We start from the raw sequence: 25,070 nt of genomic DNA, 5'->3' as shown, positions 1-25,070 counted from the left end.
ATACGCCTTCTCCATAATTTCAATCTAACAGGTAAACTTTCTGTATTTGAACTCAGCCAATCAGAAAAGGCTGTGATATTTTATAACCAATAGATTAGCCGCAGACACATCTGACTCACACACAGGCTTTTCAGATAGTTTGTTAATTGCAAACCTGGACTGTAGTTAAATATTGAGTGTGTATACACCTTGAACAGGGTTAAGGAATTTAAACTTGTAGACATTGCTTTGAAAGTTACTACTTTTACTTCTACTACTAGTACTACTACTACTACTACTACTTCTGCAAAACTACTACTACTATTACAACAGCCACAACAACAACAACAACTACCTACTACTACTACTACTACTACTACTACTACTGCTACTACTACTACTACTACTACTACTTCTACTTCTACTACTACTACTACTACTAAATCTACTACTACTACTACTACTACTACTACTACTACTGCTGCTACTACTGCTACTACTACTACTACTACTACTACTTCAACTACTACTACTGCTTCAACTACTACTACTACTGCTACTGCTGCTGCTACTGCTGCTGCTGCTACTACTCCTGCTGCTGCTGCTACTACTACTACTGCTACTGCTGCTGCTGCTACTATTACAACTCCTGCTGCAGCGACTACTACTACTACTGCTGCTGCTGCTGTTACTACTACTACTACTTCTACCACTACTACTGCTGCTACTTCTACTTCTACTACTACTACTACTACTACTACTACTACTACTACTACTACTACTACTACTAGTACTTTAACTACTACTGCTACTACTACTGCTACTACTACTGATGCTGCTGATGCTGCTACTGCTACTACTGCTGCTGCTGCTACTTCTACTACTACTACTGCTGCTGCTGCTAATGCTACTTCCTTAACTACTACTACTACTGCTGCTACTAGTATTGTTATTATTATTTATACTACTATTGCTACCATTACTGCTACTATTCCTGTAAATGCTAAAACAACAACACAATAGTAACTGCTACTGTCACTTAAATTTGCACCAATAGTATAATTATCAGTAGTTTAACTGCTTGTACAACTTATACAACAACCACTTTTACTTCTACTCCTACAACATATTCTACTGCCAGCACCAGCATTACTACTTCTACTACTACTACTACTACAACTACTACTATTTCTGCCCAAACTATGCACATCGTTTTATGTTTTATTCATATGTTGTGTATATTGTTGAACTCTGATTTACTTTGAATAAAATGTGTTGCATTTTTATAAGTTATTTTCTCCTCTTATAAAGTCTAAGTTTTTTCCAGGGTTAGCTGAAAATGTTAGAGTCTTTTCCATGCTTAAAAAATTCTATGTTCCACTTTCCATGCTATCTGGAAATATTTTCCAGGGTTATCCAGCCTAAATCCAGCGTTTTCCATACCTTTTCCATGCTTTTCCATCCAAGGCTGGAAAATGCTTGGAAAAAAAGTCCACGTTTCATGGACATTTCTAGAACAAAACCCTGGAAAACCCTGGAAACTGTTTCAAATTCCAGGGATTACCATGGAATTCCATGTTATACCATGGATTTCCAGCCTAAGTTCCATGATTACCCTGGACAATGTACACCCGGGATCACTCATAATGAGATTTCAATATACAGTTACATGCATAGACAGTTTTTTTAAGCCAGTGCCTTTTGAATTCAGAAAATAAGCAAGATAAACCATAAAATTGGGAAAAATAGAAAGTAAACCATAAAATGGAGAAAAATGAGGCATTATTAATATGATTATAAATAACAGAATCACAATAATATTGTTTTCAAGTGCATGATTTAGTGCATTTTTAAATTTATATTATAAAATGCTGCTTGAATTTCTTTTTACCTTTCATATGTAAAAAAAGAAATATCATCTGCTAGTGCAAAATATGACTGGTCATTTCGTAGCAAAAGAGAAGAAAATAAGTGCATTAAATAAATGAATTAATATTTTTGTATCTGGAATAGTTGTATTTTAAATCGATCCTCCACCCTATTATGGCCGAATAAGGGCTAAATTGCTTTCCAACTTGAAATGAAAAGGCATATTGGTTGATCGTGTAGCGTTTATGTGCAAAATTTGAGGGCCAATTGATAAAGCTTGTTGATGCCAAAACAGGTAATAATAATAATTTATTATCAGGTACATGTACACAAGCAAATAAGTATATTTAACCCTTTCAGTGCGGGAACCGAATTTTAAAGGCCTTTGAAAACAGTTTGGATCCAGATGAGACGCCACAGAACGTGGCGTCTCATCAGGATTCTAACTGTTTGCTATTTTGATAGTATTCTTTGAAAAAAAATCGAAGAAAATGCTAATTTTAGAAATTCAGCAGACGACATTTTAGCAGACGACAAATTTCCCAGCATGCAAAGGGTTAAGATGCTTAAGGTGTGGAAGACTCATAATCAGGTTTGTTGTCCCTCAAACCCTAAGCGTCTTGTTATTTCTTATGCAGTTTGTATAGATAGTGCCACATCCTGACACGTAAAGCTTGTGCTTTGTTGGCAGCGTTAGTTGGCTGTTAACAGGTTCATTGTGGTTATCTCCACCATCAGTCTGTCCGTCTGTCCTAGCCACTATCTCTTACACCATAAGCACTAGAACCTTGAAACTTAAACACATGGTAGCTATGAGCATTATGTGCGACCCTGCACTATTTGGAATTTTGATCTGACCCCTGGGTCAAAAGTTATAGGGGTTGGGGTGGGGACGGGTCAGAGATTTTCACTCATTTTTAGCTCGACTATTATATATGAAATATATATAATGGAGCTATCCTGATCACGTCGGCGTTACCGTTAGCGTGAACATGTTAACGTTTGTGTACTACCCCAATTATTTTCTTTTTACTTTAACAAATTATTTATATATTTTTTTATGCCCCCCCCCTTCGAAGAAGAGGGGGTATATTGCTTTGCACATGTCGGTCTGTCGGTTGGTCAGTCCGTCCACCAGGTGGTTTCCGGATGATAACTCAAGAACGCTTAGGCCTAGGATCATGAAACTTCATAGGTACATTGATCATGACTCGCAGATGACCCCTATTGATTTATAGGTCACTAGGTCGAAGGTCAAGGTCACTGTGACCCGAAATAGTAAAATGGTTTCCGGATGATAATTCAAGAACGCTTATGCCTAGGATCATGAAACTTGAAATGTAGATTGATCATGACTCGCAGATGACCCCTATAGATTTTCAGGTCACTAGGTCAAAGAGTAAGGTCACGGTAACCCGAAATAGTAAAATGGTTTCCGGATGATAATTCAATAACGCTTATGCCTAGGATCATGAAACTTGATAGGTACATTGATCATGACTCGCAGATGACCCCTATTGATTTTGAGGTCACTAGTTCATACATGTACTTCTTTACCAACATGACCCTAATCTATAATCAAGAGCAGACAACTGTATCAAGCATTTTGACGGAATTATTGCCCCTTTTATACCTAGAATATGCATATTATTGATAAATCTATGTTAAAGTTTGCATACCACCTCAAATATTTTCTTTGTCCTTTGACATATTGCTTTCATATTTTGCATACTTCATAACCAACATGATCCCAATCTATAAACAAGAGCAGACAACTGTATCAAGCATTTTGACAGAATTATTGCCCTTTTATACTTAGAATATGCATATATAATTGATAAATCTATGTTTAAATTTGCATACCACCTCAAATATGTTCTATGTCCTTTGACATATTGCTTTCATATTTTGCATACTTCTTTACCAACATGATCCCAATCTATAAACAAGAACAGACAAATGTATCAAGCATTTGACAGAATTATTGCCCCTTTTATACTTAGATAATTGAACATTTTGCTTAAATTGCCATAACTTCTTTATTTATGATCACATTTGATTCATACTTTGACAAAGCAACACTTACCTGACATACCACAATGCACTGCACCCAAACTATCCCCCATGCCCCACCCCAGAATCCCCCCCCCAATTTTTTTTTTTATTATTATTTTTGAAAGTTCATCTTTTTAATTACCACCAAACCACATAAACCCCCCGCTCTCTATGATGGCTTACAGTAACCTGTCAAGCACTCAAAATCTCTTATGACAATACGATCAATCTCAACCATGCATGGCCGCATTACCAACCCTTGGGGCGCCCCCTGGGTCAAACATGCGGCTTGGGAATACGCGTCGGCCTCTGCCGCACCATTTTTCACTAATTGACCTCAAATTAATACTTAAGATTTCTTATGACAACACAGTCTATCTTGACCATCCATGTTCACATTACCCACCCCAGGGCCCCGCCCACTTTGGTGGTAAAGATCCCAAGCTATTTCAGCATAATTAAAATCCAAGCCATTTTTGTGGTCAAGACCCGAGCTTTCTCACCATAATTAAAATCCAGGCCAGTTTGGTGGCAGAGACCCCGAGCTATTTCAGCATAATTAAAATCCAAGTCAGTTTAGTGGTCAAGATCCTGGACTATTTCGGTATAATTAAAATCCAAGCCAGTTTGGTGGTCAAGACCCCAAGCTTTTTTAGCATAATAAAAATCCAAGTCAGTTTAGTGTTCAAGATCCTGAACTTTTTCGGTATAATTAAAATCCAGGCCAGTTTGGTGGTCAAGACCCCAAGCTTTTTCAGCATAATTAAAATCCTAGCCAGTTTCGTGGGGGAGACCCTGAGCTATTTCAGCATATTTAAAATCAAAGTCAGGTATAATTCGGTATAATTAAAATCAAGGCCAGTTTGGTGGTCAAGAACCCGAGCTTTTTCAGCATAATTTAAACCATAACCAGTTTCATCGCCGAGACCTCGAGCTATTTCCGCATATTTAAAATCCAAGCCAGTTTGGTGGTAAAGATCCTGAACTATTTTGGCATAATTAAAATCCAAGCCAGTTTGGTGGTCAAGATCCTGAGCTATTTCAGAATAATTAAAATGCAAGCCAGTGTGGTGGTCAAGAACCCAAACTATGAGCATAATTCAAATCCAAGCCAGTTTGGTGGTAAAGATCCCGAGCTATTTCAGCATAATTAAAATTCCAAGCCAGTTTGGTGATCAAGACCCCTAGCTTTTTCAGCATAATAAAAATCCAAGCCAGGTTGGTGGTCAACATCCTGAGCTATTTCAGCATAATTTAATTCTAAGCCAGTTTTGTGGTCATGACCCCGAGTTATTTCAGCACAATTAAAATCCAAGCCATTTTGGTGGTCAAGACCCCAAGCTATTGTAGCATATATTGTTTTCGGCATAATTTTTTCTTACCCAATTGTTTTTTTACACACATTTTTTCGTACCCATTTTTTTCTGTTTTTTGACAGAATAATGCCCCCTTTTATAGTTAGAAAATTGAAAATTTGGGTAAATTTTGTGTTCAGGTCTACTCTTATCCTATTTGTGTTAAGGTCTACTCTTATCCTTAAGTATCAAAGCTATATCGTCTACTTAATGTTATAAGTCATGTAAATGACATTTTTATACATTTTATTTCGTTCCCATTTTTGTGTTTTTTATTAAGGTGACATACATCAAATGTTTAATAATATTAAGTCTACCTTTTTGGTAAAAATAATGTTTTTACCAAATTTTCAAAATTGACATTACTGACACATGTCATTTGCTGAATGTAAAAAGTAGCATAACTGTCATTTAGTTAAATTTTCAGGAGAAGGAAAAACTGCTTTATTGAAATAAAATAGGGATACTTACAGAGTAAAACAAACACATGGGATATTTTCAGATTTGAAAACTGGTATTTTACGCATCTTTAGGCAGTTCTGTGTACCAAGGATAAATACAATACTTAAACATTCATGTACAATGCACAATACTAAAAACCTGAATTGTAACTGTAATGTATTTCAGATTCAGAGATGTCTGTTTTGTTTCTAAGGTCATGTGAAAAATTAAGTTTATATGTTTACAGGTTTAAAATTGCAAATTGTCCTCTTACTTGCCCTTGTATTTCAAGATAGAATACTTTCCTTCCCAGAGGAAAGAGATCTGGGTTTGAATCCCAGTGGGGGCTTCAGAGGATGATTCATTTTAAGAAAAATGAATATATTTGCTTTACTTTGTCTCTAACTTAACCAATTAACTCTGACAATGCCTTTAAAAGTATGCAGTTTTTGATAATTCAATTATGCAAAAAAACATGTATAATTTTAGGGTAGACTAAGACAGCAAACTAAGAACGGGCATCCATTTTAGTTTTTTAAGTCAATACAACAATAAATGCATATAGGAACACATATTTAAATTAAAAATGCAACAATTAGAGGACATAATCAATTAAATAGTAAATGACTACTTAAAATATTCTTTAGCACTGTTTGTTTTCCAGAGATTTGTGTATATGCCGTTTTATGTTCTTCTCCTTGAACTAATGCAATATGTGCTACAGTGCTTTGGAACTGGAATCATATAGTGTTGGAAAGCTGGTGTTTCACGTCCAGAGGGTCCTTGCGTCCGGAAGCTGAAAATTGTAAAATATGATCTCCCCACTCATTCCATCCCGCGAAACCCTTAAGGTGTCGCAAGTCTAGTATTTGAGAACTTTGTCAAATATGGAATGAGTGATGTATTGGACGTCATCATTGATGACGTTCAATCGAACGAATGATAAAGGGGGCTAAGTTTCGTTAAGTTGAGGCATATAGTCGCGATTTGGGCGCCTTGAAAACTGGCCGAACACGTTTGCTGAAATTTGACATGTATATGGACCAGAATGCGATCTACCTGTTGGCGTAGGCGTTATACCTGGGAAAAATCTAGTTTTCGAGTATTTTGTGTTTAAATATTTTTTCTGCGAAACACAACGCGCGTAGATAAACATTGTGACGTAACGTCATGAAAAGCGCTTAGGCTAGCTTCCATCTTGTTAAGAAACAAAGAAACTAAGTTATGCGTTATTAATTCAATATATATACAATTAGGCGTTAAATCTATAAACAACGACGTAATAATTGTGTTTGAATATCAATACGAAGTACACATGCATGTCTTTTGTGCAGATCGAGTGTGGTTGTTTAGATATTCATGACATAAATTTATGTTATTTTGTGCTAAGAGTTGAAGAAAGGTTTACACGGCGAGGCTTTCCGAGACGTGTCGGATAAATGTAAGTACACACTGGTATTAACATGGTATTCTATTTATCCGATAATATCTTTAATATACATGATAATCATGAGACAAATAAATTATTAATTTATGGTTTAATTATTGAATCAATCAATAAACGTGAGCAGCAAATCAATTTAGTATAAACAACACGCTTACCTTAATGACGACAATAATCCAATATAATATAACAATTACAATTATGTATGATAAACACACAATCCGAAATACGTTTTTGCATTCGTTTGATGCTTTAAACAAATAAATAACTGTTAAAAACATCCAGAGAATTTAACTTAAAATTGTTTGTTTTGACAAATAAATTACGTCACACAACATACGTCATAAATTGCGCAATCAGTTGCATGCAAAATAAAAGTACGGAAAGCCGGTTTTGAGAAATGTTTATATAGTGGAGCAAAATAGTATGATATAAACAATAACAAACGATAGAGTGGTGACGGACTTCTCAAAATAGCATTAATTGAAATAGTTTCATGTATATTAAAATCTCTGTGATATCTAAGGTTACCATCATCAAATACACAGAAAAAATAAAATACAATGTAAGTATCACGTGTACTTGAATTTGTCCGACGAGTTGAAGAAAGGTTTACACGGCGAGGCTTGCCGTGAGCAACACATCATTAGCAGCATAAAGTGCGTAACAAATAAACTATATAATCAAACATAATTATAATTTCACATAGCACATTAAAATATCTATTGCAACTGACACCGTTTTGTAGCGAAATTTGATGACTCAATTTCAGCTGTAACAAGAGTTATAAAAAAACTTAATTTAGTATAAACGTCACGCTTACCTAAATGACATCGTTAATCCAATGTTTGTAACAATAAGTTGACTACTTTAATCCAAAGTTTATAACAAACAATTTGAAACGATATGCACTTTCACCTTTATTAATCCATGTCTTTATCGAAACTTAGTTCAAACCACACAATTGTATTGTATTCCTATCTATGTTTACATTTATGCATGATGAACACACAATCCGAAATACGTTTTGCATTCGTTCGATGCTTTAAACAAATAGTTTACAGATGAAAAACACAACGACATGTCCTTAAATTCCAGAGAGTGTAAATAAAACCATTGTGTTTCGTCACCGAAATGACGTCACACAATGTACTGCGTAGTACATTTCGTAATATAAAATCAAAGCGCTGATTGCATTGCAAAATGAATTCAACACTATCTTGAACGCAAAGCTATAATAATGTTTCAATCAAATACACAGAATTTTGTAGACAAAGAAAAAGGCTTAATGCTAGTCGATAGTGTTTAAGATGGGGATGTCCGACACACTGCAGTTGTTTGCTCTTTTCACGTTTTTAATATTATAGTCATGGGAATTGAAGTTCTACTTTTTAAGGTAGCTTATCGAACGGCCTCGAAAAAATAAACATGTCTGCGAGTATTATGGTTACTATCAAATGATATGTATATTAATTTTTTGCGAGAACTTTGGTTACAATCATTAAATGCACAAAAAGAAATAGGTTTTCAATTTTATTTCATCTCCCCACTCATTCCATCCCGCGAAACCCTTAAGGTGTCGCAACTCTAGTATTGAAGTTGATTAATTAGTTTCATTTAATTCTTAGAATTTTACATTATGACAATTACTTATTTATTCATGTTAGATTGGATAATTAATTTAATAAAATATTATGGTTTAATTGATAAGAAAACCTTAATTAAAGAATGGAAATTTAATCTGGTTGGAAGCGTGCTATTAATGGGTATTACAATCAAGCAACAACAACAACATAACCTGTATTAAGCTCAAATCACAAATATAGTGACGCATGAGTATACAGTGACAATGCATCTTTTACAAAGAGTTATTAACAATTGTGACATGGTGTTAAACTTTACATAGAAAATAGAAAAGAGAAAGAGAAGTGGAGATGAAAAAAGATATGAGACATTCATTTGAATTGAGTGGGGGAATGATGATGTTGACCTGAGAAATAAACATTTTTTATTCCTTTGGCCTGAATAACCTGTTTGTTTACATGGATTACTGATGCAGACTCAGTCTTCGAAATTAGCTTTGAAGAGTTACATGCCAGTCGGGCCAGTTACTTAAGAATTTTTACATGCCCAACATATTTTTTACATGCCCAAACTTTTTTAACCAAAATTATAACAAATCACAACATTTATACACTTACATGCTACACATAGTAAAGCAGAACATTTGTTTCAATAGTAGTGAATACAACTACATCTAATCAGTCACTAGAATTAAGACGGTCGATCGTTACACCAGTGCTCTTGAAAAGAGCGTTCTCTGGTGTCCTCGTACCATTTCTTGGCTTCCTTTTTCTCTAAATCATTGTCAATTTTCTATTTTGGAAGTGCTTTATCGGGCTTAGCTCCATCAACATACCTAAGATACTTCATAGCCTCTATGTCGACAATGACATTTGTTTACATTGACAAAAACGGAAGCGTATTACTTGATTGAAATGATCGATTCTAAAAGCATCTTCTCGATTAATGTCTAGAGAAACCGTCGATAAGAACCGAATGTGACCGAACTGCATCGGTCAAAAACTATAACGATGACGTGTGCAAGCAGGTGTGTGTTGTTAAACCAATCGAATTTCATTGTTTTACAACTTACGACAAGGTGTTTGTTCGCAAAATTGAAAAATAGATCTGTAAATATCAAGAACCGCTTACGATTTTTTTTATAAACTGTCAATTGGCTTCAATAATTTACATGCCCGGCGGGCCACAAACGTGAATTTTTGTATGTGCCCGGCAGTAATTTTACTCGCCACGGGCGATCGGGCGTGTGCTAATTTCGAAGACTGCAGACTATAGTTATGGTTTTTCCATTCGGTTCTATTTAAAACCCGGTGAATTTGATTGGTTAATTTATTTTTGTCTGCAGCGCTTCGCTGATCTGTGTGTAAACCCTGGAATTAGGTCAGAAATGTGCGTATTGTTTGTGTTTCCTCTATAGAATAATCGTGGAGAGTGTTTCATTTATAGATCGCATATTAACTAAACTTTCAAACGTGACGTATAAATTTACATTTTGTAGACCGAAATTGTCTGATAATGTAATTCTACTTGGGATTAATTGGTGTGTTTAAATTAAGTAATGATCAAATGTGAAGTGACCCATTCACGTGACATTGACCGATGTTGTGTCAGGCCAGATTAACCATGCCCATGTTTGTCCTGTGTCAGTGACCATGTGATTCGTAAGTAAAGGACTTTATGTTATTGTTTCAGCAAGTAGCTTTATAAAATCATGTACTAAATTGTGTCGATTTGACCTGCAGTAGTGAGATTGCATGACAAAAAGTACTTTACTGTACATGTATTTGTGAAGTTGTGTAAGTTTACACATGGCACATGAAATCAATGGTGAAAGGCATGGATGGGTGATGGAGAGGGGGGATGAGTAGAAGTGCTGCAATAAGTAATAAGTGTCAAGTGTCATTGATTAAAAAACATATTCCAGCAAGGTTAACAATAAGTTTGAGATACAAACATACATGTACATTGTTTATAATTTGGCTAGTGCAAGGTTTAAAATATAAATCACAATTTGCTAACAACATTTATGAGTAAATCAGTAATTTCAAATTTGTGACATTGATATTTGTTGCCAGATTGAAAAAACATGCGTAAAAATATTTTAAACATGTGTAGTGAATGAAGTTAGGTATTCAACATGAACTATGATGTAGTAATACCAATATGTAAGATGATTTATTCATCTTATAAAATATTAATTGATTGATTGAGACGAAATGCAAAAAGTACTGCATTAGACATGATTTTGTTCTCTACATAAATAAATTTATCAACGTGTTAGCGTTTAAAGTAATATTTTTTGTGGATATGAATTAGTCTTATGAGGTTTAATTGTTGAAATACATAAAAGATTACAAACATAATATAACATATACACCAAGATAAACTTATCAGCGGGTTAATGTTTGAAATAATACTTTTATGAATTTACATAATTTTTTTATATCCTTTAAGGACCTTGTTGTCAACAATTCTTTAAATTTTAGCGTTTTTGTTCTACAGTAGTAGTATTTTTTATAAACTTCCTTCTATGTTCATTAAAAAAGGGACATATAAGCATGTAGTGAAATTCATCCGCCACATCTCTGCATGTACAATGAAGGCATGTTCTCTCATTTATGTCTTGATTGGTCCATCTACCTGTCTCATTTGGGAAAAAGTGATTACCAGTTCTAAGTTTAATAAATAAAGATGATTCATATTTAGTTAGTGTGATTAAATATTTCTCTAATTCAATCTTATCCTTAAATATTGAATCAAGTTTAAGCCTTTTGTTGAGTTTTGAAGTGAGGTATGCCAGGTTTGCTGGTATTGATCAAGTAATATGCCCTTTATAGTGTACTTTATATTTTTATTTTGGATTTGATCTTGATTTAGCCATATGTAATTTCTGCCAGTTTGTGTGAAGATATTTTTTACATAATTTATCCATTTAGATTCAAAGTTAGGAAGGTTTAACATGTATTTATATATGAGATATGCTAATTTATCCGGTTTCCCAGTTATTAATCTATTCCAGTATGCAATCATTCTGCATTTTATAGTGAGATCTATGGGGTATCTTCCGAATTCTGCGTATATCATATAAAGTGGGGAGCTTTTTCTTAGATTGAAAATTTTTCTCAGAAATTCATTGTGTATTTTCTCTAGTAAATCAATGCTTTCATAGCCCCAAACCTCTGCTGAATATGTCAATATTGGCAGGATAGTGTTATCAAAAAGTTTTAATATCAGATATATTGGTAAATTAAGGTTATTAATTTTTGAATAGAGTACGTGCATTGCTTTCCTTGCTTGTTGTGCAAGATGTTTCTTTGCAGTTAGGAAGCTACCAGATTTTGCTAAAAAAACACCTAGATATTTGTATGAGTTAACAATTTCTAGAGACGTGTTGTCTATTTTAAAAGAGAAGTTTCTATTTTGCCTTGATCCGAAAATAATTACTTTTGTTTTATCCTTATTTATATTTAACTTCCATGTTTTACAGTAATCAGCAAAGTCATTCAGACAGTTTTGTAGTGTTTGGGCATTTTCAGCAATTAAGACTGTGTCGTCTGCATATAATAGTACAATTATTTTGAGAAAAGTAGCAATATCGTTTTCTGGATTTGTAAGTTCTATACTATGGTGGCCTTTAGATTCTAAGTAATTCCCAAGGTCATTTAGGAAAAGGTAAAAGAGGATGGGCGATAAATTTTCTCCCTGACGCACGCCGCAGTTACATGAGAAAAATGAGGAGTTTTGAGTTCCATTAGAGTTACATGATGGTACATGATAAGCATTCACACACCTGACAAGGCTTTATCAAAGTGTCAACACAGATAAACAAAGACTTCAGTTACACACATTGACAAATAATTATGTTGGGCTGGGCAATTCTAAGACCTGGTATTGTATTAAAAAATTCCATTGTTGTTCACCTGATATTTTGATTATTATTTTTATTTAACTGCCTATAAACAAAAGTGTTTCTTTAAAAAAATTATTATTTTTATTCTTATTATCCATTAAGTTGTTGGATTTTCTCTCATTGAAGGATTAGTGATAGAAGTTGTGTTTTGTAATGTAGTGTATTGAAACATATTTTAGTCTGCAATTATCAGTATTCATTTCAAAGCCAGTATCAAATTCACACCATTTTATGTTATAATTTTTTAAAATGCTACTTATACACGAATACCTCATGATTTATTAAATCTACTATAATACCACTAGTATGCTCCTCTTAAAAATGTTTTGAAATGGAATGTACTTTTTACAAAAATTGTACTCAATTCAAGTCCACTTCAATCATACAGCATGTTAACTCATTCCATACTACAGCCTTATCTCTAAGCAACCCCAATCAGTAATAGCCTTATCTACCATTAGATAATCAGTACCCTCATCAGCTCTAAATGCCTGACAGATTATCTGTTTATTGATACCTTTATGGGTGTGAAAAAGGTTGTTTTTTAGGTGTTGTTACTTTGTTGACTGATTATGTGACAAATATTTTATTATTATATTTCCCATTTAAAAATAAATATAGTAATTTTATAAAAATTTCGAATCTTGCATAACTTATCAAATAAAACAATTAGATTATTTCCAAAGAATGTATCCAATACCATTATTATTTATTTATACACTTTTTACAAATATAAACTGTTTTAATGAATAAAATCAATTTTAAATAAAACATAAACACATAATAAATTATTTAATGGCATAAAAACAATAATAAGATATTGTTAATAATAAGATATTGTTAATAACAAAAACAAACATCAATAGATAAAAAGCACAGTTATGTTTCAATTGCAAGTAATTTTATGAAAAAAAGAAAGAAATTCTGAGAACATCTTAATATGCTTTTATTAGAACTTCATAAAAATAAAAAAGAATACAAATACCTATCCTTAGAAAACAGATATTTGTAATTACTAAATCCTAAACAAACAGCAAAAGATAAAAAAAAATTGTCTAGAGAGCAGGGGTGAATTGTCTAGGGGGTGAATTGTCTCCTCGGGGTGAATTGTCTTGGGGGTGAATTGTCTCGCTTCCGGGGGGAAGATCAAGGGCAATAGTTTCACAAGTGAAGAAGCTGGCCTTGTCTTTGGTTTTATTTTCAATGCATGTTGCCTTAGCGCTATGTTATGACACTGACACAAATAGGCGTTCTTGTGTCACTTTCTGTTTTGATGAAATGGATTTGACTGTTTGCTGCCTTTCGGAACTTGAAATTTGGGCAAAAATATATCCCCTTCCCCCTTAACCCTTTGCATGCTGGGAAATTTGTCGTCTGCTAAAATGTCGTCTGCTGAATTTCTAAAATTAGCATTTTCTTTGATTTTTTTCAAAGAATACTATCAGAATAGCAAACAGTTTGGATCCTGATGAGACGCCACGTTTTGTATAGGCCTTTAAAATTCGGTTCCCGCACTGAAAGGGTTAATGAATGTTATCCACTTTTACAATTGATTTTTTTGTTGTTGGTATTGAATGTATTTACTACAACAAAAATTTTGTTGGTCAAATGTTGAAAAAAATCCATTAATTGAACAATGATGAAATTATTCACATACTTAAGTGCAATTCAGTGTCGTTACAGTACTGTAGATTTCGTCTGTGTGGTTAATCAAGTGTATCTACTGTAGATTATTTTAAATTTATTGAACATCATTTTTCACACCTGAGGATGTTTACGTCTGCTGCATCTTTTAGGCTTGAAAGCCAGAGGTTGTGAACAAATGTGTGCATGTGTGCATATATTTTATTTCTTAGTTCCTTCCTCACCTGAATAATTACATGACAGTGTGTAATGATGAATATGTATTATCATGTTTATGACAATGTGTTGACCTGGAGCTCCTGCAGTTAAGACTCAAAATGTGGGAAGAATTTTCAATATTAAGAGCTTAATTCTTTGCATTAATCTCTGACTCACTGAAAAACATATTTTAAAGTTGACATGGTCATGTGCCATGTGGATCAACCAGAGTACCTAATTTAAGCTCCACCTATATCGTATTGTCACCACCAAAACAATTTACATGGACCCTGGTCCCAGAATGGAAATCGAATACTGGTTGCTGGTGTGACTGCACCAAATTGGCCTTTATTATCAGGCGATCAATTACTTGTAAATGAAAATCTACGGTGGAAACTTTTTCGCATTATAATTATTATTAATATTTATTATTGTTACAGTTACATGTAAGTTGTGTCAATACCATCAGTGAATTCGTAGAAATATGGGATATTACGTAACCAAATGCATTGATGGTGTGTACATCACAATTTCAGCAAGAAAAGATTTTTCAGATACCAAATAGACAATTTTATGTGTTAAGATTCTTTTTGATAAATTAATGCAGTTGTTTTTTACTAACAATATAATATCACCACTATTGAATGCCCATAATCTATGAGCTGTTAGTTTGTTAGTTTCCATTTTTATTTAATGTCATTTATTAATATAAAAAATCCAAATAGTGCCTTATGCCCTCTTAAATACATGCATCTAGTCTTATCTTATTTTGTCACCTTAGACCCCTAGAGAGCACAGTCACCCACGGTTTATTAGATTACAATCAGTAACACAGTAACTGATAAGCTGAAGGACACACTCCACACAAATATCTTATTATCTCCAGGTCAAACAATCTTGAGATTTGAGGGTTTTTTATTAATTTTAAATGAATACGAAATAAGTTGTTTTTTTATTGAGGAAAACAAGTATTATAATAGTTGTTTTAAACAATGTGTTGGCATGGTAAATCTATCAGTTGTAATTGATTTAATTATTGAGAACAATGGGCTAATGAATCTGCAGATTAATTTCACAAAGACAATATTATCAGTTTTAAATACATAGTTTTATTTGTTTGTAATATTACTGGCAATCTTCTTAGTTTTTTACTACAAATCCTTACTTTTTGTTTATCCCTTTACCCCTTAGATACGTATTTTGACGCATTTGTAGTCACTTAGAAAGTTATATTTAATTCAAGACCTTTCTTACTAGATCCAAGTTTTAAAGGCTTCATTTCCAACCCTTAGATACTGATGAGCAGCAAACAGCATAAAACCTGAACAGCCTGCGTTTTATTCACAGGCTGTTCTGAAGTTATACTGTTCGCACATAGCCACTTCCACTTTGCTTTTGTGTGGGAAAGGGTTAAACAAGTGTTATATTTTTATGCTGCCCGAAATAAAATTTTGGCGGAGCATATAGTGGTCAGTTTGTCGTTCCTTCCTTACTTACTTCTTTCCGTCACACTTTTGTTACGGTTTCTCATAGCGCCTTCAACACTTTACCGATCTCTTTCATATTTGGCATGTAGGTACCTTGCATGGACCTCTACCTTTTGATGAGGTTTGAGGTCACTGGGTTCAAGGTCAAGGTCACCGAGGCTAATAATAGATTTTCTGTCACGCTTTTGTTACAGTTTCTCATAGGGCCTTCACTACTTTACGGATCTCTTTCATATTTGGCATGTCTAAGGTACCTTGCATAGACCTCTACCTTTTGATGAGGTTTGAGGTCACTGGGTTCAAGGTCAAGGTCACAGAGGCCTTATAATAGATTTTCTGTCACGCTTTTGTTACAGTTTCTTATAGGGCCTTCACTACTTTACTGATCTCTTTCATATTTGGCATGTAGGTACCTTGCATGGACCTCTACCTTTTGATGAGGTTTGAGGTCACTGGGTTCAAGGTCAAGGTCACCGAGGCTAATAATAGATTTTCCGTCACGCTTTTGTTACAGTTTCTTATAGGGCCATCCGCCTTCACTACTTTACCGATCTCTTTCATATTTGGCATGTAGGTACCTTGCATGGACCTCTACCTTTTGATGAGTTTTTAGGTCACTGGGTTAAATGTCAAGGTCACCGAGGCTAATTATATATTTTTCCGTCACACTTTTGTTACAGTTTTTCATAGCGCCTTCAATATTTTACTGATCTCTTACATATTTGGCATGTAGGTACCTTACATATATAGACCTACCTTTTGATGACGCTTGATGTCATTTGGGGTCAAGGTCACCGAGGCTAATAATAGATTTTTTTTAGGTGGTTATTAACACATAGATTGACAAAGCGCATCATCGGGGAGCATCCATCGTTTTCAACGATACTTGTTGTTAGGAGTTTACTAAGGAGTTATAATGCTAGGGTCAAAAATGATTGAAAAAGTACCAAACAAATATTTGTGCAAATGGGGTGTCACTGGGCCAATTGTTGTACTGCTCATTTGACACTTTACAGTTAAACTTATTGTTCAATGTCATAAGTTGGCAGTCATTTAGTCCAGCCCAAAAAAGGGACCTTTTACACAATTCAATATTCAGACTCATAATTTAAGATTCAATGTGACATACTTTCAATTGATTTAAGGGCTTCTAAATGCTCACACCTCACATCAAAGATGATAAATAGTGTCTGGAAAAAACACAATGGGATTTCAATCAGGCAACATTCATTTTAATTTGTTCCCAGCATTTCAAAAGCACTTTTTATATTGATCATTAAATTGTTCATCATAATCCATAAATAAACATTAAAAATGTATTTACAATTTCTTTTGAACATTCTGAGAATCTCCAAATGCTTTGTGACACTATTTCCAATATTCTATCAGAAATTGTGTTTTTGTTTTGTCTCTTTTTAATTCACCCTAGGGTGTGATGAAGATACAAAAAAGTATGTCAAGGGAAGCTCTGATTTTCTCATTAATTATTTCAAGATAAAAGAGTTGTACATTTCATGCAAATTAAATATGCTTCAAAACATTAAGGGTATTGCACATGCTTGATAATAGTTTCTTTGTGTCTCACATCACTGAAGCACAAGCTGCTATCTACTGTTGTGCAAATGTCAAATTTTAAATCTAACTTTCATTTTTACCTGAAGTATTTAGTACAAATACCATTTCATAATTATTTGATGAGTTGATAAAACTTTTTACCTGAGAAATGTGGTTATATTTTCAATAAGTTGCCAGTAGCAGACATGGGGTAATCATAATTGTTAATCTGTTATCATCATGATTATTAATTGATTACTTTTTTCATTAATCATGGATTGATCATTAATTATAGCTTTTGTATTACTTAAATTATAATTTTATAGATTACCTCTACAAGAGGTCATAACTCATTATTATTTTATGATTATGATTACTTTTGACCAAAAAGCAGATTCAATTTCAATTCATGAAGACAAATGACACATTAACAACATCAGATACTTGCCAACTTATCATGTAGTTAATTACTCAAGTGGTGTAGATCTCTGATAGCTCTCGGTCCAAGGGGTATTTCAAGGGATTAAGTCTGAACAATAGTTCTTATTTGGAACTTGCCTACAACTGGTTTTTCCGCTAATTTACATGAGGTACAAATAAAATTGACCTAGATCCACGGGAATGCGTATTGTTATTCCCCCTACAGGTGAAAATGGAGGGGACTTATGGTTTTTGCTCTGTCTGTCAGTCAGTCAGTCACACTTTTCTGGATCCTGTGATAACTTTAAAAGTTCTTCATATTTTTTCATGAAACTTGAAATTATGGATAGATGGCAATATGGAGATTATGCACGTCATTTCATTTTGTTCCTACGTCAAGAATTCTGGTTGCTATGGCAACAAATAGATTAGAAATATTGCTGAAAATAGTGGATCCTGCGATAATTTTAAAAGTTCTACATATTTTTTCATGAAACTTGAAACATGGATAGAAGGCAACAAGGAAATTATGCATGTCAACTCATTGTGTTCCAATGTCAATAATTCTGATTGGTATGGCAACAAATAGACTAGAAATATTGCTGAAAATGGTGGAGTTTCATCGGTATTGGACTTATATTGCTTGGAAATAGTCTTTCAAACTAAGCAAGTACGGTACCAGAATATTCATGTGACACTAGGGTCATAATGGTAAAAAGTTTATTGTACCTAACGATTAGTGGAGTTCCAAATACAGTCTATTGCATTGATGATCTGCATTTATGCAAAAAATAAGTGTTGGAGCTTAATTAGGTATGGGAACAGTAAAGTAATCAGTCAAATAATTGATTTCATGAGAATTTTAGTGAACCATGTTAACCCATGTATACAAGTTACATTTTGAAAAAGCAATTCATGCAACTTCTGCACCAGTGGAGAGACTCTGGCATTTTCTTTCCTTTCTGATAGAAGTTGAATGAGTGACCGCACTTTTCAAATGCCCATGAACATCAAATGCAATAATCGTGCAGTACTATGCATCTTTCTTTTTTGTGCAAGTTAATAGGATAAGAATTAAGGGTGTCACGGTACTGTGTGGGACGGTATATCGTAATAGTCTCCTCTCAGTACAGTGCATGATACGCCTTCGAGTGCGTATGGTACGGTACAGCATTTTTCATATGCGCCAACGCGCCAAGTAAACTTTTAATGTTTGGATGTTGTAACAATACGCGGCAAAAAAGATTCCATTGGCGCAATCAATAAAATATGTGGCACAGTAATTGAATCAATGTTAACGGAAATTCTCCCAATATCATCTCATATCACATTTTTAAATGACAAATTTTGTAATCATGAATTTAAAATAAAATTACATTTTTTACAAATTAAAGAAATGAATGTATGTAGAGGTCTTTAAATAAAATTGAAAAAATGGTTTAAAATGGTTTGTATGTTGTTTCCATCTGACAATACGTATCCCGGTACATATTGTATCGTACACACTGTACCGCGATACGTATAGTAATGAAGGGGAGCGTATCGTGACACCCTTAATAAGAATAGGATTTTTTTTATCGATGAACAGTGGTTGATAAAGGGTCTAGAAGCCCAAATATTAATAAATGCATGAACTAATACATTTGTAATCAATTTGATCACTTTGGTTGAGATTACCAATTAATAATATATCAATGAAAAAAAACATTAATCATGTTAAAAAATAAGTTAAAATCATTAATTTCATTGATTTTTTTTCGAGTAATTGACCACATGTCTGCCCAGTTGCAACTGAGAGTAACATTCTTTTGTGACATAGACATTTTGCTTCTTTTCATTATAAGAGCTATCACACTGCAGTTTATAAATTAACTGATAAGATAAGCTATTGGGGGACATCACCGACCCCAGTAGACAGATTATCTCCAGAGCCAATTAAATATGCAGGTTTTGTTTTTTGCTATAATTAGCACATGCTTAACAGTTACATGTATATGTTTCAATTGTACTTTCTCGTGGAAGCTGCCTAAGCCAGCTTTTCACCTTACCTGACCTTTGTAAGACAGACTGTCCAATAAAATTTCCTGCGGCTAGACACAAATAAAGACACTTCATTTATTTCATTGGCTGATTTGAGCGATATATATATATGGTATGGCAATAAAAGATTCTTATTGTGTTTTCAACAATATCATGAAAATATTATTTTTGATTATTTCACCATATTGACGTTGCCAAATGTGTGGGGAATGCTTGCAAAAAAATAATAATGTTATAATATATTATACATTTTGGGAATTAATTTAAGTATTTCTTTGCATCAATAGAAAATAACATAAAATAATGACCACTTAAACATCAAAATTATTGTAATCCGAACAAGATGTAGCCCCCCCTCCCTAGCAATTTCTGTGAGGGGTAACAAACACCTAGACATTAAACCCGGTGGGGGGTGGGGTGTTCCGCTGAGACTTGCGAAATGTGACCCATTTTTATACTGGAACTCTGATAAAGTAGACCCATTTTGATACAATATTTTTTTTTAAAGCATACCCATTTGTATACGACAACATTGAGAATGTGGACCCATTTCAATACAAGAAGTTTTATAAACTGGACCCATTTAAATACTAGAATTTGATAAAGTGGACACATTTCATACTTGAATTTTAATTTCTGTCATATCAATACAGTATACTTATTGAATTTGCTATTATATCTTTCCCGCTACTGAAATTTACTTTTTGATACCCATTTATATGGTGTGCGGTAAAAATGCCATAGGTAAAAATGCCAGAGGTAAAAATGCCAGCGGTAATAATGCCAGAGGTAAATTGGTAAAAATGCCACAGGTAAAAATGCCATAGGTAAAAATGCCAGACGTTATATAGTAAAACAGATTTTTGAGCAATATTTTTTAAGGATATTGAGTATTGTACGGAAACATTTTTTTTTAATTGAACATGTTGTTAATGGTTGGGAATTTGTGTTTCTTTGATAAATCGGTCATTAAAGAAAACTTGTTAAATTCATTGTAAAAGGATATTGAGTATTGTACGGATACATTTTTTTTAATTAAACATGTTGTTTGAGAATAATGTGTCAGTAATACATGTTATTTTATATTGTATTCTAAAGATTCACATGCTTTTTTTAAGAAATGAAAGATTCAAATGTGTCTTATTCATATTGTTTCTGTGTCTTAAATGTGTCTTATTTATATGTGACTACGTGCTTATATTTTGAAGAAATGAAAGATTCATATGTGTCATATTTGTATTTTATCCATGTCTTAAATGTGTCTTATTTAAGACTACATGCTATACCGCCAGTGCGATGCAATAGATCTTATTTCTTAATCTCCACTTTCACACTTAGCGCTGTCTTTAATAAGGCTACCTCTATTTAAAGGACAGATTACTGAAAACTAAATAAAAAGTACAACGGTGATGTTGATCCATGTTGATGTTGATTCTAGCTAGATCATATTTAAGTAAATAATATTAGTTCGGAATTATACAATTGCGTATGCTATGCTTAGAATATATAGACATTTATTAACATTTATTAACTGTACTGATATCCACATCAAATAATGATTTTACCTGTATTATTTGCCATTGAACGCGTATTTAAAATAATAATGGTAAATAAAACGGACGCTTGCAATAATTGTCATTAACTTTTTCAAACGGTATAAATATAAAACAATGGTAGAGCGTTTACTATTTATTGAAGTTTTTTTAAGGTACTCAACAATTTAGCAATAAATGAAATCAGTTATTTTGGCAGTAAATCCAATTTTTCCAGTACAGTAGCCAGGTGCCTGTGTATTGAGCTAATAAGATAGTGATCAACACAGCAGGTTGCTAATACACAGTGTAGACTTCCCCTGACTTTGATTCGAGCACAATAAATCCCAATATTATAAAATTAACAGAACAGAACAGCGAGTTCATTTGCGACATAAGCATATACAGCTAAACATCAAACTACCATAATAATAAATACACAATACACATGCATCAAAATAACACCAAAAATATGTTTATGCATTTTGTACAAATATATGACTTGTGAGAATGTATGATGTAAGAGAAAGCTCTTTCTGTTTTAACAAAGTTAAGTGAATTTTTAAAATCCGCAATTGATAAAGAAAAAAATACAGTTAGATGTTATGTACAAAATTTTAGTTGTGGGGGGAAAATTTACTCTCTAAAAAATCTTTATATTATCTGCTCTAAGTTTAAATGCTGTAGTTATCAAGACGTATCAATACATGCCTCATTTAATAATCAATCTATAATATATTATGCATTTATATATAAGCAAATTTCTGATTTCAATAGTTATATGGTTTCCCATAGTTATGCCCCCTTCAAAGAAGAGGGGGTAGATTTTTTGGACATGTCGGTCAGTCCGTCTGTCCACCGAATGGTGATGTATATCATTTGATGTATATAAAAGTTATAATGGCAGACACAGTATGGTGCCAGATAAGAGATTAGCCCTCCCCAATTAAATCAACTTTTTATAATAATTTAAACATTTATAATTTGACTTCATTCTCATTCACAATCTTACTTTGTGTAAATAAGTATAAATAATGGTTTGTTTATTTTGTGTAGTTAAAATCATCGAAGAATGTGCTTAATTAAAAAAGTGCTTCAGTTTTATAAGTTAAGGAAAGTTTTAATAAATTGATCATTTAATATATGATTTAATTTATAAATTTAGTTTTGAAACAAGAGTCATTTAATAATTAAGATAAGAATTTAATTAATAATTTAATTTTAATCCATTGATCAAGGAATATTAAATCTAAGAATTTAATTTAAAACAGGTGCTTGTTGATCAATTTATAATACAGGAAGATAATTTAATAAGGTGTCTTAGCTCAGGTAATATTAAATACCACACAATACCTGGAAATAAGACAGCATTTTGTCTTATTACCAGTTTTTGTGTGGTGTAAATGGTGGATTGGTTGTTTATTGTCTTTCTGTGTTCATTTGCTGAAATATGACAATGAATTTATAAAAATGAAGCTCATTCTATTACAAGAAAAGGAATTTTGTATAATGCAAGAGTTTTTAAGTTACAATATTCATGTAACACAAATAAATCCTATTTTAAAGGTAACTGGCCGTCAACTGCAGTAGTCTGTTATATCTTATGGAGAAATTGCCATTATTACATTATGCAGTAACAAGTCAACTAAACAGCCTGAATGTTGTTGGGTTAAAATGGTTAAAATGCTGATAGAAAGAAAAAGAATTCACATATGAAACATTATAAATTGCATGCTTATGTGCCTTCTTTATTAATTCCATGAGGCCTTTATATTTTATGCCCCCGGTAGGGTGGCATATAGCAGTTGAACTGTCAGTATGTCAGTCTGTCCGTCCGTCCGAAAAAAAATTAACGTTGGCCATAACTTTTGCAATATTGAAGATAGCAACTTGATATTTGGCATGCATGTGTATCTCATGAATCCGCACATTTTGAGTGGTGGAAGTTCAAGGTCAAGGTCATTCTTCAAGGTCAAAGGTCAAATTGCGGCGCAGTAGGGGGCATTGTGTCTCTGATGAACACATCTCTTGTTTTATCTAAATTTAGAATAGCATATAATACATTTCATATTATTTGGTGTTCATCTGATATGCTCATTTGTATTTTCAGTTTGGCCATGCCCAGGAGGGAGTGACTGAGTTATGGGGTGCAGAAGAAGCACAAGCCATCTCGACATGATGAATCATCCCCAACAGCGCTTGAGGATGGTTTCCTGCTCAATGAGGATGAATCCATAACTGAGAACTGAGGATGATACTTCTCTCAACACTGCATTGTATGAAGACAAAGCAACTCAGTGTGGTTAGTCATCGTCAACAACAGAACCAGACTAAGCTGACGTTGGAGACTGTCAAGTTGAGATCACTGTGCCTATCAGGGTTGAGTGTTACATACTGAACGAAGTGATCCAAAGCAATTTATTGTCAATACGCACGCTAGAGACCTGGACATTCGCTTTTTACATTCAGATCAAAGCATGGCAAAACATATTTAAGGATGAAAGTATGTGTTAATGAAGCAGGACACACTACTGAACATGTTCATGGTTAGGAAGTTGCCCAGAACCATTTTTTGTGGGAACAAATTTCTAGTGATTATCTTTTTGCCCTTTAGCTCACCTGAGCACAATGTGCTAATGGTGAGCTTTTTTGATCGCCTTTTGGCAGTCGTGGAGTGCGTGTTGTGTGGCGTCAACATTTGCCTTGTAAACAATCTTGAGGCCACATTAATTGTCCAAACTTCATGAAATTTGGTCAGAACATTTTTCCAAATGAAATCTTGGACAAGTTAAAAAATTGTTCCGGTTTATTGTCCGTCATCATGAAACTTGGTCAGAAGATTTGTCAAAATGATATCTTGGGCAAGTTCAAAAATGGTTCCGGTTGGTTCAAAAACATGGGCACCAGGGGGTGGGGCATTTTTCCTTATATGTCTATATATAGCTATAGAAAAACCTGGTATCCGGACAATTGCTCCTACAGACAATCGCTCCTACGCTAAATTTGACAGGGCGGACGGTCGCTCCTACGATGTTTTGACAGGGCGGACAGTCGCTCCTACGATGTTTTGACAGGGCGGACAGTCGCTCCTACGATGTTTTGACAGGGTGGACAGTCGCTCCTACATTATTTTGCCAACCCGGACAATCGCTCCTACATTTTTTTGTCAACCCGGACAGTCGCTCCTACATTATTTTGACTCCACGGCAAAATGTGGTGTACGCCGATCAAAGGCTAACACCTATGATTAACCGACAATTAAAATTGCCAACTTGTGTCGAAAAATGCGAAATAAGCCAGATATTTAAATTTGAAATCGAAAATGTCTGTACATTTGAATTCGCCAGCATGTTGCATTTCATGAATTTTGTATTCAATGTATAATTGTTCTTGTCTATTTTGTGTTATTGTAACATATACATATAACATTTTATCAATATATTACAATTCAACACATACAAAAATCGTTCAGCATTTTAATAATCATAGAAATGCCGATTAAGAAATTGTTCAGTGTCATATCAATCAATGGGTCAAATGTGTAAACAATGACCTAGC

General features: G+C 33.7%; 1 long non-coding RNA gene across 1 annotated transcript; it reads left to right on the top strand.

Annotated features, from left to right (window-relative positions):
- Window positions 1–10,211: 10,211 nt before the first annotated feature.
- LOC127861133 (uncharacterized) lies at window positions 10,212–24,392 on the top strand. The gene is made up of 2 exons (XR_008040090.1): window positions 10,212–10,388; window positions 23,623–24,392. It is a non-coding gene; the product is annotated as an uncharacterized LOC127861133 (long non-coding RNA).
- Window positions 24,393–25,070: the final 678 nt, after the last annotated feature.

This window comes from Dreissena polymorpha, chromosome 15 (genome assembly GCF_020536995.1).
Source record: "Dreissena polymorpha isolate Duluth1 chromosome 15, UMN_Dpol_1.0, whole genome shotgun sequence".
Taxonomy (NCBI): Eukaryota; Metazoa; Mollusca; class Bivalvia; order Myida; family Dreissenidae; genus Dreissena; species Dreissena polymorpha.
The sequence above is the reverse complement of the archived record's forward strand: the minus strand, read 5'-3'. Positions and strand labels throughout refer to the sequence as shown.